At 38.4% G+C, this 14,589-nt stretch overlaps 1 pseudogene; it reads right to left on the bottom strand.

The window, feature by feature from the left end:
* Positions 1–12,806: 12,806 nt before the first annotated feature.
* On the bottom strand, positions 12,807–12,925 carry LOC134937519 (5S ribosomal RNA; annotated as a pseudogene).
* Between the last annotated feature and the right edge of the window lie 1,664 nt (positions 12,926–14,589).

Below are 14,589 nucleotides of genomic sequence, written 5' to 3'. Positions count from 1 at the left end.
TTTCCCTGAATTTAGATCTTATTAACCATCAAAGGAGTCACACAGGAGAGAAACCATACAAATGCTCTGAATGCGAAAAGTGTTTTTCCATTAATTCAAATTTTGTTACACACCAGAGGAGTCACACAGGAGAGAAACCATATAAATGTTCTGAATGCCGCAAATGTTTTACCCAAAGGTCACATCTTGTTAGCCATCAGGGGTATCACATTAGAGGAACCATATAAATGATGTGAATGCAGAAAGTTTGTAACTAGAAAGAGAACACTTACCAGTATTAATCACATGGGGAGTCACTCTGATTGCCTGACTGTAGGATATGTTTGATAAATATGTTATCTTGTATCACTTCAATATAGTTACAAGTGAGGACATTTTTATTTTCTGAATGTGACAAGTGTTTTATATATAAATCAATGTTATTAAAGACCAGAGAAGAGAATAATCTATAGTTGTATAATGTAATAAACAATGTTCATGGTAAAACTCCCAAAAATTGCCTGAAATGATTATTTATGTATTTGTAATTATAATTTGTACACTCTCATCACATAAGGGGTGCTACTGACACCTTATACATTAGTATATAAATAGAGCTGAGAGGAGTTTCTCTGTGCAGTGCACTGGCTTAAAACATATTTTTGTTATTTTAACAAAAGTAAGATTATCCATATTATACAATACCATCAAACAATTAGAACAATTAGAACAAAAAATGAAGTAACTAAAGTAATAAATAGGGTATAAAAACATAAAAAAGAACAATGTATCTGGTGTAAGTGTTGATGGTGCATCTGATAGTGCCACTGATCTCAGTAATATACAGATGTTCTGCTCATGCAGGTGCTGGGACTAGTAGAGGAAATAGATCTCTATCCAGTAGAGAGTTCCAGCACCTCCTCTCAGTTTCTTTCTATAGGACCACTTCAATTACCTGCAAATTTCTCATGTCCGCAAGTAAGTGTGACTGCATGCACCAGTTACAGTACAGCTGGACTCATGGATGTGTCCATATACACAGGGGCATAGCCAGAACTTTGTGAACCAAATAGCAACATTTTGAAGGGGCCACTGTCCCAATGCTTGTAGAGAGACACCTATCCATAGCAGGTGTTCATTTTATGCCCCATAGAAGATCCCTACTTCATTTCCTGAGCCATAGTAGTGCCCAAGTACATGTCATGTCACATTGTAGTGCTACCAGTATATATTATTCATCACAGGACCCCCAATCCACATTATGGGGTTGATCATATTACCCATGAAGTGTGTGATGTGCCATTGCCGCAGTGTTTAAATGCCAGCAACGGCACCTGATCTCGTCACCCTTCATGGGCTGAATTTGCATAATAGTGCTTGGAGCCCTATGGGGGAGCGAACACTTTTGTGCAAATTCAGGTTGCCATAAAGTGCGCCCATTGCCACAATGATTCTCACCCACAATATCATTGCAGCTAAAAGGATTGAGCCATATGACTACAGTGTTTTCAGTTCATACTATGTTACATTACAGTGTCTTATGCCACACTATAGTGCCTCCAATTCATTTTGTGACACATTACAGTGTCCCAGTTCATATTATTTAACATTATAATTTCATCAGTTTATGTTATACAATAAGGTCGAGTGACATAATTACATATATAATTGGATATATTGCAGATCCCAAGGCAAAAGTTGTAAGGGCTCTTATATACCACTCAATGGGCAACAATGTATGTATCTCATGTAAATATTAAAGGGAAAGTGAGCTCCCCTAAGCTCTTGGCTCCATAGCAGCTGTACTCCCTACACCTATGGTAACTACACCCTTGCACATACACCTATAATAAAATTGAATCAAATAGCAACATTTATTGTTTCACAGACTTTGCTACTTGGTAGAACACTAATCTTAACATCCTAGTACAATATTTACCAATTTATGTTGTATGAGTATAGTTTAGGAGTAAAGTTATTAACAATCCTGTTTGGACCATGTTTGCACAAATTCAAAGCACTTGGATTCGCTGGAACATGTGTTTTCCTGCAATCATGTGTGATGATGGCAAATGGATTCATGTTTTTGAAGCAGAGTTTTCTGTTTCTCTGGCCAAACACTCCAGTGCATTGATGACTGCACTCTAGCCCATGTTTGCAAATTACAACTGAACATGGAAGCTGCTTCCTATCGTGTTTTCATTGGCTAAAACTGTCACATGTGGTAGTGTGATGCCTAAGACATATAAATGCTCCCCAAACTTAAAGGATCATCATGGTTTATTCTGAGGAGTATAGAAAGGAAAAAGGGGAGGGGGGACTGGCCTCTTTTTCTAAGCATATTAAGAGATGCTACCATGCTAAGGCTTCTAGTGCTATGCTGGAGGAAGAAAGATGCTGATTGCAAACTACATGGAGTATAAGGGAAGTTTTTAGCACATATTTTTGCACATATGTGGGCCCATGCACTACAACCAGGTGACTTCATTAGATGGGTCCCTAACATGTCTAACACTATCACATAATATACATTTATATAATTCTTACCTTCAAATAGAGCCCTTATTAATGTGTGATCAGCAATGTAGGAACCTGTGCTAATTAAAACACCTTAGTATAAATGGGAGGTGTGCCAATATAAGAGTGAAGGTACTTAATTTCAACAGTATGAAGCAGTGGTACATAACTGTTTCCAACCCTCTGGGGTTCTATAAAGTCTGTGTACACGTACAAACTATATTGACCCCCATTGATTTCAGCACATGGTTTTAAAACGTGATTTTAGGCTATAAATCCAGTATCCTTGTCAGTTTATTGCCAGCCGTGAGCTAGCACAATGGCTTGCTGTCGAATGATACAACGCGCTCAAGCGGATCATGTTGTAGTCTTAATCCACCCTCCAGCTCATGTTGTGCGATTTTTGCATTGATTACGTCCAGTAGCGTATTGATTGATTCATAAAACATTGGTTCAATGCACACATTTTTGACTATCACTGTCGGGCCATCCCACTTTGTATTTGCATCATACAATTGTGTATATCCAAAGTATTCCACCTGTGCGGTACTGTATTTCTGTAAGAGCAACTTCCAGTCACCGGTTAGGTCTATCGCCTTTGACAGTTTTGTTGTGTAGTTAGAAATCTTGTTTTGTGGAAATGTGTCTGCTGAAGTATTACTCTGCAAGATTATGTGGATGCTTTGTTATCCATTGTTCGCCTTGTTTAGAGAATGTTGTGCTTTATATATCTTTTATCTCTGTTGCTGCAACCCAACTGTAATATTTTGTGGGGTACTCGCGCCACTTGACTAACGCATATTTCTGACATCTGACCAACTAATTTTTTTATACTTTGTAAATTCCATTATAGAGTTTTGTGATGATTTAAAGCTCTTCAGGGTTAAAATTGATGGTATTATCTTTGCTGTAGAGATCCACCAATGTATAAAGCGGCTTAAGACCTTTAGTGTACACGCTGCATACTACAAATATTTCCTCAGAAAAATTCTGTTCATATCCTTTCTGAAATATATCCTTATATTTGGAAATGCATACATGTTCACCAATGGCTAAACCTGGCAGAGTTTTCTTACTTCTATAATAATCACCGTACGTTGTCTTGAAAATTCTCAAAGCGTTAGAGGGGCACACTTCGCACGGCATACACATAATCGCTTTATGGTAAGTGTTATTATAACTGTATATGAAATTCTATATATCTGTACATATTCTGAGCTGTGAAATAGCCCCACATATGAGTTTTTAATGTCCTATTGAATCATTCTACAATGACTGCTTTTACATCATTATTGCTCATGAAATGTTGTACTTTTTTAAAACTTTTTTAGGACCTTGTTTAGAAACTCTTTAAAGTGAATGGTTAGCAAGTTCTTTGGCATTTTATCCTTTTGGAATATATTTTCAAAGGCATTAGCAACTACTGTAGCATGACTATTAGCATGACTATTAGACTGACACCCTACACTCACTTACTCAATATAGCAATAATGGAGAATATATATTTAAAACCATCGTTGTACTTCACAAGGTCTTATTTGCGAGACCAGATTGCACTACTATTGCTGATATATAGCCAATACACAAATTGTGTTCCTTTTATAGGTTTATCACGATGGCTTATGCAGTGTATATACATCTTGATCAAGAAGCCAATTTTTATAATTCCAAATCTTTTAAAATTCCCTTTATTAGCCTTATAATATTTGTACAAACTGCAGAAACTACAAGGCATTTCAGCCATGTAACATGTACTTTTCATACTCTGCTTTTTTCGATTAGTCATAACAAGCTCAAGGTACTAAGTTTATGTTGTATTCTCACTCAAATGTCTAAAAATGTTATATCAAATCAAAATCAGAAATTAACTTGATATCAATATGATATCAAATTGGAATCAAGGGGACGGGGCACCTGTCAAAATATATTTGATGAAATCTGGATGAGTTCTGCTACACTCACAAACTAACTTATTAATAGCACCTCACATCATTGTCCAAATACATCATAATGAGTTTAAACAGCAGATACACCTCACCATCAACTGATCGAAGAAGATATGAATCAGAACTTTATGGTAGAAAAAAATATATATGTATATATATATATATATATATATAGATATATATATAGATATATATATAGATATAGATATAGAAGAAAGGGAAATTGGCGCCCAGAGGTGATTACAACCTATAAATACATGGGAACCCAGTGGCTTTCACAATTATCAATAATTTGAAAACATAAGCATGAACTGTTCTTTCATTAAAAGTTTTTTTTATTAAAATGTACTGAAGTAAAGAAGCATGTCCATCATATTACATAGACAGAATGATGTAATTTCTCTTCGAATACTCCACCATTGGAGTTGGTAGAGGAATATCGGCAACTTAGTACAGTATCTTTATTCTTCCTCATATGATATTCAGAGATAACATCAAGTATAACAACCCAACATGTTTCGTCTAGTAACTAGACTTCATCAGGGGTATGTTTAAAAATTACAGAACAACTAGTCAATATTTATACAATGTTACATACAGTAAAAATTGTACAAAGAACAGTCCATGGAAAATAGAATGTGCGAGACATGGTAAAACAAAGCGACAGACAATAATTGGGCTGATGGCAAAATCTGAAAACTGGATTAGATGGTTACAATAAGAATCCATATATATTATCATCATTGGGTATTTTACATACCTTTTGGTATTAGCGCCTATCAGAATGTAATCAAACAAGGTGGATAATCAGGATTTTTTAAAGATTAATCTCAAAGCATCACAATCAAGGCTGCTAAGGCTTCCAGCCATTCTAGTTAAAAAAATAATTAATAATTGACTCTTATTATTATCAAAGAATGGATTACCGACCATTGTATAAGTCATATGATTAAAACATCACATACCTCATGCGTCCAACTGATAAAAATTAATCTACTTCCTACATTTCTAATTTTCAAAAGGAAGGTGGGGACAGCAAGATGCTGCCAGAAATGGACTTAATGAGTCAATTCATTTTAATGATTAAATGTCTGGGACAATTATGACAAAGGAACAAGAGAGGAAGGGAGGAGGGTGAGTGGAGGCTTAATTATCATCACCCTCATTATTGTTTTCAATAGGGGGAACACATATGTGTCTAATACATGGATCAAACTAAAACTAACTGATCAGTATAAACTGATATAATGTACACATAGTCCCCTGACAAAAAAATAGTATAAACAACCTTAGTGGTAGCGAAAAAGGAAACACATTAATCAAGATCAACAATTATATTGGTATTAATATAAATGTTTTTATGGATATTACAGATAGAATTCTTGAGAATCACAACATACCTCATGGGTCAAATACGAGCGTTAAAAATATATACGGATAGGATGTTCATACAGATTCCCACAGGAAACAACCTAAGGGTCAATTAGATAATAACCAATGATTTTAGATATGGTGGCCATACTCAACTACTAGCTTGATCACCTGACCTCTGTATGAGTGTTAAAAACTGAGACATTGTGCATTGCTCACATGCTAGCAGATTTATAATAAATCCAATTCACATTAATTAGACTACATAAGTAAGACATGATACATGTTCAAATAGTCAATCTTAAATATCACTCCTTTTATACATAATACCTGGCACTATGTAAGTCTAAATTAAAGACTAAGAACTTTAAACATTAGAAAATTAAGTGCCAATCAGCCTAACCCAGAATAATATACATATCATAAATTATATATATGAAAAACCCTTACTTTCCAAGCAGACAGCCAGTAGTACTCCAGTATCCTTGCAATGGAACATGGGAGCTCAATTCAAACTTCTTATGACATCATTCCCCTGATTAGTCTAATGGACATTAGACCTATGTCAATCTCATCTGGAAGCCAGTTAATTAATCAATTAAATGGGTATATAAGTCAATTTCACTAAAGTGTGGTATATAAACCATGTTTATTCTGTGCACCCCTAGTGCTACAGTGTACAACTACATTGTTCAAAGTGACATAGTACTTAACAAATAAAGGTAATGAAGAGCGTGCCCAGAACCCTGCAATATTAACTTTATATACTTGTGTGCTAATTACCAAAATTATCTAGTCAATCCGAGTCGTGAATGAGCGCCTCACTGCTCGTCACTCGTGTCGCTGTCCCGGGGTTACCAGGGGAACCTTCCCCATCCGTCCTCGTCACGTGAACCAGTCACGTGGTGCGGAAAAGGTCCGGCTTGCGTTCCAGCGCCATAGCAACTGGCGCTGCGCATAGCCGCCTCTGTGCATCCTTAATAGATGCAATCACCTGTTGTTACTGAACCAATGGGGACACGGAAGGGTTAGTGCCGCAAAGAAACTAAACTTAACATGTTTACAGTATACAGAAACCAGTTAACTAAAGGGGCCTTAAGTGTGACTGAATTACTATTAATGATGTGTGATGCTCGTTCAACCCGATAATTATAAAGAATGGTATAATGCCTCACTGGCAACATTAGCAACAATTATGTCCTTTTTAGACTTATTTACTTTGAGGAAACCTCTCCAAGTAGTGGAGGTGAACGGGTTAGATCTAAGAAATATACAGCTTAATATGTTACTCATACTTTAGAGAAAAAGGCTCCACTTTTACAAAAGATATCAGTATACACATACATTAATTTCCATAGTAAAAATGGACATTCTACATAGTATACATTGAATCATCCAGCAAGATATTAGTCCTTACAGTGCAGTTCTAATGCACAACACATGTCAGATATCAGAAAAATATTCACTGCAAAAATACACAAGAAGAAGAGGGAAGAAGAAGGAGTAAAAGTGGAAAAGAGTGGGGCCTAATTTGAGAGACCTGACTAATGAGGAGCGAACTATACTCAGGTTCTCTGTATTCACCCTAATATATATATATATATATATATATTAGGGTGGTCCTTAAAGTACCATGTTTGGCATTTTTCAAATATATCTTTCCACCATATATTGAAGGTCATGAAAAATAAGCCTTATGTGCGTAATTTGACTTTATTTCTATAATATTTACAGGTGTCACATTGACATTGAAAAGAGCAATTACTGTGTACCATACATGAAAATATAATAATACATTTACAACTCAGTACCCAATCTACCCATTGTATTTAAACCAATAATAACTACAACATTTGTTTAAAAAAATAAAACATTGATCCTTGATCACAGTTACAACCTGCAGAATATACAGTGTTTGGTTTTCTTTCCTTGCTAAAATGTTTTTGAATGTCCGCATAAGAGCAACACCTCTTTCAGCAATGTCATTTACAACCCCCAGGTTTAGAACAGCAGATTTAGCTGCCTCGTAATCTTCTCTATCCTCCCAATCCTGTGTATCAACTTCTAAAAACTTGGTTGGCAAGTTGAGGATTTCAAAGAACTAAAGGGTTGAATGGGTAACATAATCTGCAACTGTCTGCTGAAAAACCAATGAGTTGATAACTTTCCAAATTGATTTGCTTCAGACAGTTTTCTGTTCCTTCCTTATGTAAGGATTTGAGCATCTCCTTTTGACTGGCAGGCTTTTTTCAGCATCAAAAACAGAGAGGAAAACCAAAGTCTCACTAAGGTACCATTGGTGATGAGAATACGCCTTTACTACTGCCTTGGATATCTGTTTGTCTACATATGCCTCTAACTTCTTCATTAGACAAAGGTCGCTTCTTAGGGCAGCAGCTGCTAACTGTGTAAGAAACCAGTACTGGACATAAATTGTGACCATAAAGGTAGCAAAATGCTTCATACCAAGTACTTCATTCTTTGTCATGGGAATTGTGACCAGAACAAGCAAAGTTCTAAAGCATAGCTGATCCATATGGCTCTATGCAAAGCTCCTGTTGCCTCAAATTAACTCCTTCAGCACAATTAATTTCAAAAGTATCTGTAATAGAAATACTACCATTAAAAACTGAAAAAATCATCTTTCATTGCAAGCATACAGTCTGCACAGTTCGAGCTTCAAGTGACCTGCAACAGTAATATTGAATCATATTTGCTAAAACTTCAAACTCCATGTGACACCACTAAAACCTTTGAATCCCTATGAAACTCTACATAGGGTATTACTACTATACATACATCACATCAAGGTGGTGAGACTTCAGATCTTTGGACTTTTATCTTTAGGACCACCCTAATATATATATATATATATATATATGCTCAGCAATAATAGGCACTAACTTATGGATGAATGCCGAGGTGCCTTCCTTAAAATTAATAGAAGTAACTCCTAAGTGACCAGGTTCCGGAGCTGCCAGGATGTCGCTCCCACCGCTGGCTTCTGGCAGAGATCACAGAGGGGCTTACGCTGTAATGACGTATTCACCTATATAAGGTAAGACTTTGCTGCATGTCTGTCTGTTTACAGCATAGCACCTAAAAAAAGATGCCCTGCATGTCATTGAAATGTTGGTATTTAACTATGTCTTTTTTCACTTAATACAATTAATTATTTATAAAGACCATTGAGTGCAGCCTGGTTCCTTTTGGTTAAAGGGTGGACCTACTAGTCTCAACCCAGGGAACACTGCAACTCTCTCTCTCTCTCTATATATATATATATATATATCTGCCTGGAATTATATAAGATCAGTCGGTTTTTCGGGAGGCTGCACCCCTCACAAAGTTCACTGGAATGAGACATGCTGGGAGACTTACGATGTGATGATAATCTGCTACTGTCCGTCTGCCATAACTGAGGGCTGAGACTGACTGAGGGAAATCTCAGTTGTAGGGGCTGGCGTGTAGGTGAACCCTGGAGGGGAGATTAGGTTCCTAGACATGCAGTATGATTATAGCACCATGAGCCCGAAGGCGTGACCACAACAATGGAGTAAAAATATAAACAGTCAGTTTATTGAACACACAGTATACTCTTGGCAAAGAGATAGCATCAACAGTGAGTGCAGGATAACAATGCAGCGCAGTTCCTGAGAATGCAAATTGTTAATTGAGACTGTGGTTATGTAGAACAAGATCACAAAGTCCTTTGCTAGAATCTGGATTTGGAAAGTCCGTGGCCACAGATAACTGCTGCAAGGAGTAACAACAAGTACTGCACAGTAGATGGTAAACAGGAGACTGGAATAGGCACTGATACACTGAGGTTGAAATATTGTAGACAGAATTGCCAGAGACTATCGGACGGAACAGGTGTGAGGAAAGCTGTGCTTGAACTCACCACTAGAGCAACAGTTTGATGGTGAGCATTGATGGATACTGTGGTCCAATGTTGTGTGGGATGAAATACTGGGTGATATATGAATACCGCTGGGGATGAGATGAAGCACCACTGAAGACAGATGGTAACACCCAAGACTGCTGGAAACTGGAAGCAATGGAACGCTGGAAGCTGGAAGCCAGTGACAAATGTACCTTGAAGATAGAGAGTGATGCAGTAGTACAGAGCGATATAGGAATACCGCTGAGGACAGATGGTAACACCCAACACTGCTGGAAGCTGGAAGCAATGGAACGCTGGAAGCTGGAAGCCAGTGACGAATATACCTTGAAGCTTGAGAGCGATGCAATAATGCAGAGCTATATAGGAATACCGCTGAGGATAGATGGTAACACCCAACACTGCTGGAAGCTGGAAACAATGGAACGCTGGAAGATGGAAGCCAGTGACGATTTACCTTGAAGCTTGAAAGCGATGCAACAGTGCAGAACAAAATAGGAATACCGCTGTAGGTGGTATGGATCAGCACTGTAAGCAGATGGTAAGATCAATTACTGCTGGAAACCGAGAGCGATGTGAATGACACACTGAAGCTGGAAGCCAGTGACACTTTACCACAGAAGCTAGAGTGCGATGCTGTAGATAACTGGAAACAGTAATGATGCCAGGATACCGCTGGAAGCTGGAGGCAGAGTAGAACCTGCACTGGAAGCCAGTATCAGGATTGCTGTAGAAAGCCAGGAAGCAGGGCTGGAACAATGCAAGAGTCAGGCTGCACCACAAGATGGTAATTGGTGTCAGTCTCTTGGAGAAGCTGAATCACAGGAGATGGAATCCCTGGAAAGTCAAGCTGAGCATTCACCAAACAAGAGAGACATGTATGCAGGATTGACAACTAAAGCACTGACGATCATCCAGCCCTTGAGCAGGATATTTATCCTAGCTGGTGAGCAGGGATTGGCTGAATAATTACACAGAGTCCAGACTGCAGTGGATAAACTGAGAACAACATGTGATGCAAAACAAACATGGCTGCGCCCATGTTTGAAACTGGAGGGAAAATCTGTTTGTATTCCACATGTGAGAATCGGCAGTAATGGTGGCGGAGGCCGAAGAGGGCAGGAGACGCATACTTTAAACAGATGGATGTTTACTGTAATGTTGCCATGTCAGTGCTGCAGTGATCACAGAGAAGCAACTTGAGATTCAGATATGCAGCACGCTGCCCGCAGACAGTGCTGGTGGAATCTGGGCCTGGAATGCCGGGACAGTCTCAGAAGGCACTGAGCAGGTAGATAATGGGGCCTGATAACCCGGATCGTGACAGCACCACCCTCCCTTTAGGAGTGGACCCAGGACACTTCTTAGGCTTTAGTGGAAATCTGATGTGGAAAGCCTAGACCCACTTGGGAGCATGGTCATCCGATGCATTTGTCCAGGAACGTTCCTCAGGGCCATAGCCCTTCCAATCAATTAGGTACTGAAGATGACCATACCGGAAGCATGAGTCCAGAATCTTAGCGATCTCATACTCCACACTCCTTGTTGAGTTTCAACCTTTGGTGCTATAAGGAGTGCAGAATGGAAATGATTCAGGATGACTGACTTGAGAAGAGAAATGTGAAATGTCTTAGGAATCTTAAGGAATGGAGGCAACTTAAGTCTGTAAGCAACTAGATTGATGACTTGTTCAATCTGAAATGGGCTGATGTATTGAGGAGCGAACTCCATACAGTATATGGTGGTATCGCTGGACTTATACGGCAGCACCAATGGTCTGGACTTATACGGCGGTACCCCTGGACTTATACGGTGGTACCCCTGGATTTATACAGCAGTACCCCTGGACTTTTGGCAGCACAGGACACCACCATTGGACTGATGCAGCACAAGACAGCACCAGTGGACTGGACTTATACAACAGCTCTAGACTTATGGCAGCACAGGACACCACAACTGTGACTGGACTGATGCAGCACAAGATACCACCACTGGACTGATACAAAAGAGCAGGTTGCCACCCCACCCACGCAGCACACCACTTTTCTGCGCAAACACTGAGGAGACACATCCTCTCACTACACTGTCCAGGACTGGAGTGAAAATGGCGGTGTCGCCCGACTGTTTATATGTAATCCAAATCCTGTGAGAATCCTACAGCGTGATGATGATGTTTTGCCTCGTTCTGGTTTCCGAGTCTGGCTGGAAGTCCTGAGCCAGTTCTCTGAGAACCGAACCCTCTCATCTCTAATTTTAACCAGCTGAAATGTAGGCTTGATGTCAGCCAGCCACAGAACCTGTGTAATCCATGAGCATATACTAAAGATAGTTCCGCAACAGGTTATTTTTTCAGACATTGACCAATAATAGATCTAAGTCTGTGACCGACTTAAGGCTAACAATGTACAATGAGTGTACTGAACTAATTACACGTCGGTGGTGCTCCCAGAGTCAGTGGGTTTAAGCAACAAAACAAAAGAGGAGAAAGACTCTATGTTGGGGCACTCTTTATCAAAAATTAGACACTAAAACTTAACTTTTAGTGAACATAGTAAAATATAGTGACTCAAATATGAACAAAAAAACATTAATATGAATATTAGTGCATGTTAATAATGCTACTATTATAAGAATATATAAGTGGAACGCCTTGGTGAAAATAATTTGTTATTAGTGCGTCAAACTGGGAAAAACCTGTCTATGATATGAAACAGGTTGTATTTTTTAATCCCAGCGGGATAATGACTCGGTTTAGCTTCTCCGTATTGTAAATGCTCCAAGAAGGGAGAAATGTCATATAGCAGGTAAAAATGTGGCCTATATAGGTCCTTAAGCACCTACTGCTCTTTGTTTGGGCAGTTGTGTTACCAAAAGGCATTTACTTCAATAGTTGTATAATTAGACTTTTTGCAACAGGCAAAAGACTGAAGATATGAGATTGCTGGTTTAGTATAAGTGTGTATTTAAAGATGAAGCTATAGCATATTCAGCAATCACAAACTGAGTTATTTAAATTCAAAACGGATAGGAAGAAAGAAAAGATAGAATCAAAAGAGAAGGGGTGTCTTACTTCTGCTGTTCAGCTGGGTTGTTTACTGCACCTGGTGTTCACTGTTGGTCCCCCACACAATTACTGACCAGGCCTGCCACAGTTTAGCTTCCAAGATCGGACGAGATCAGGCGTATTCTGTGGAGTATGGCCGTAATCTGCTGAATGAGAGAGTATGACTACCAAGATGCTTCTGCTGTCCGGATTAGTGGATGAGAGAGCATTGAAAACATGCAAAGTATAATTGGCTAGAAGAGAAAATGTAAGCTGTGTCTTAAACACACATATATATGGTGATGTTTGACTGGTATTGTTGCTAGAAAAAAAAACTTCAATCTCTATGGTGTGAACATGGGGGGTAATTCCAAGTTGATCGCAGCAGGAAATTTTTTAGCAGTTGGGCAAAACCATGTGCACTGCAGGGGAGGCAGATATAACATTTGCAGAGAGAGTTAGATTTGGGTGGGTTATTTTATTTCTGTGCAGGGTAAATCCTGGCTGCTTTATTTTGACACTGCAAATTAGATTGCAGATTGAACACACCACACCCAAATCTAACTCTCTCTGCACATGTTATATCTGCCCCCCCTGCAGTGCACATGGTTTTGCCCAATTGCTAACAGAATTCCTGCTGCGATCAACTTGGAATTACCCCCATAGTTTGTAACCCACGCTGGTATGTTTCTAATAATGAGTCAACCAGCCAAAAGAAGAAAAAATCTTAAAAGTTGGTGCTATTCAGAATTTGAAACAGAGTTAGTTTAATCCTTATAGAGACTGATAAACTAATCACATAACCCTGTCAAGCTAATACCCATCAGGTATCAGTTTAATTGTCAAGCAAGTTTTTTTGCGTGCTTACAGAACCATATTTTGGCTGATAAAGTTAGTAAATTTATTTATGTTGCAAAATGCGGTATCAGAAAAGATTTATAGTTTAAAGTCCATGGTAAGGAAAAGCTATCATTACACCGTTATTGCATAATTGCTATGAGCTAATACCCACTAACGCAGTCCCACTAGGTCCCACTAACCAAACGGCCCGTTTCACCAATATATAGGCTTGCTCACTGGTGAGCAAGCCTATATATTGGTGAAACGGGCCGTTTGGTTAGTGGGACCTAGTGGGACTGCGCAGCCCACTCCCACACAAGGGACACATCGGTTTAGTAAGCGCCCATTTGGGCCAAATGATTTATATTCATTCTACTATTATAATTGTTTTCTCTTATTGATATAACTATCTCCTTAATTACATGCTCGATATCTGTAACAATATGTAATACCAGTATAGCAATGATGCAATAACAGTATAATGATAGCTTTTTCTTTATCATGAACTTCAAACCATCGTGATACCTCCTTTTGCAACATAGATAAATGTATTAACTTTATCAGATAATTATAGTTTTTGTAAGCACGCAAAATAACTTGCTTGATAAGTAATTTGACATCTGATGGGTATTAGCTCTTAGCAATTATGCAATAATGGTGTATCGATAGCTTTTCCTTACCATGGACTTTAAACTATAAATCTTTTCTGATACCTCATTTTGCAACATAAATAAATGTACTAACTTTATCAGCCAAAATATGGTTCTGTAAGCACGCAAAAAAACTTGCTTGATAATTAAACTGATACCTGATGGGTATTAGCTTGACAGGGTTATGTGATTAGTTTATCAGTCTCTATAAGGATTAAACTAACTCTGTTTCAAATTCTGAATAGCACCAACTTTTAAGTATATATGTTTGAAAAAATCTTTTCACTTATGATTGATAATGTGCTGATCCAGAGTTCATACAAACTCCACACAGAGACT

This window comes from Pseudophryne corroboree, chromosome 6, assembly GCF_028390025.1.
Source record: "Pseudophryne corroboree isolate aPseCor3 chromosome 6, aPseCor3.hap2, whole genome shotgun sequence".
Taxonomy (NCBI): Eukaryota; Metazoa; Chordata; class Amphibia; order Anura; family Myobatrachidae; genus Pseudophryne; species Pseudophryne corroboree.
The sequence above is the reverse complement of the archived record's forward strand: the minus strand, read 5'-3'. Positions and strand labels throughout refer to the sequence as shown.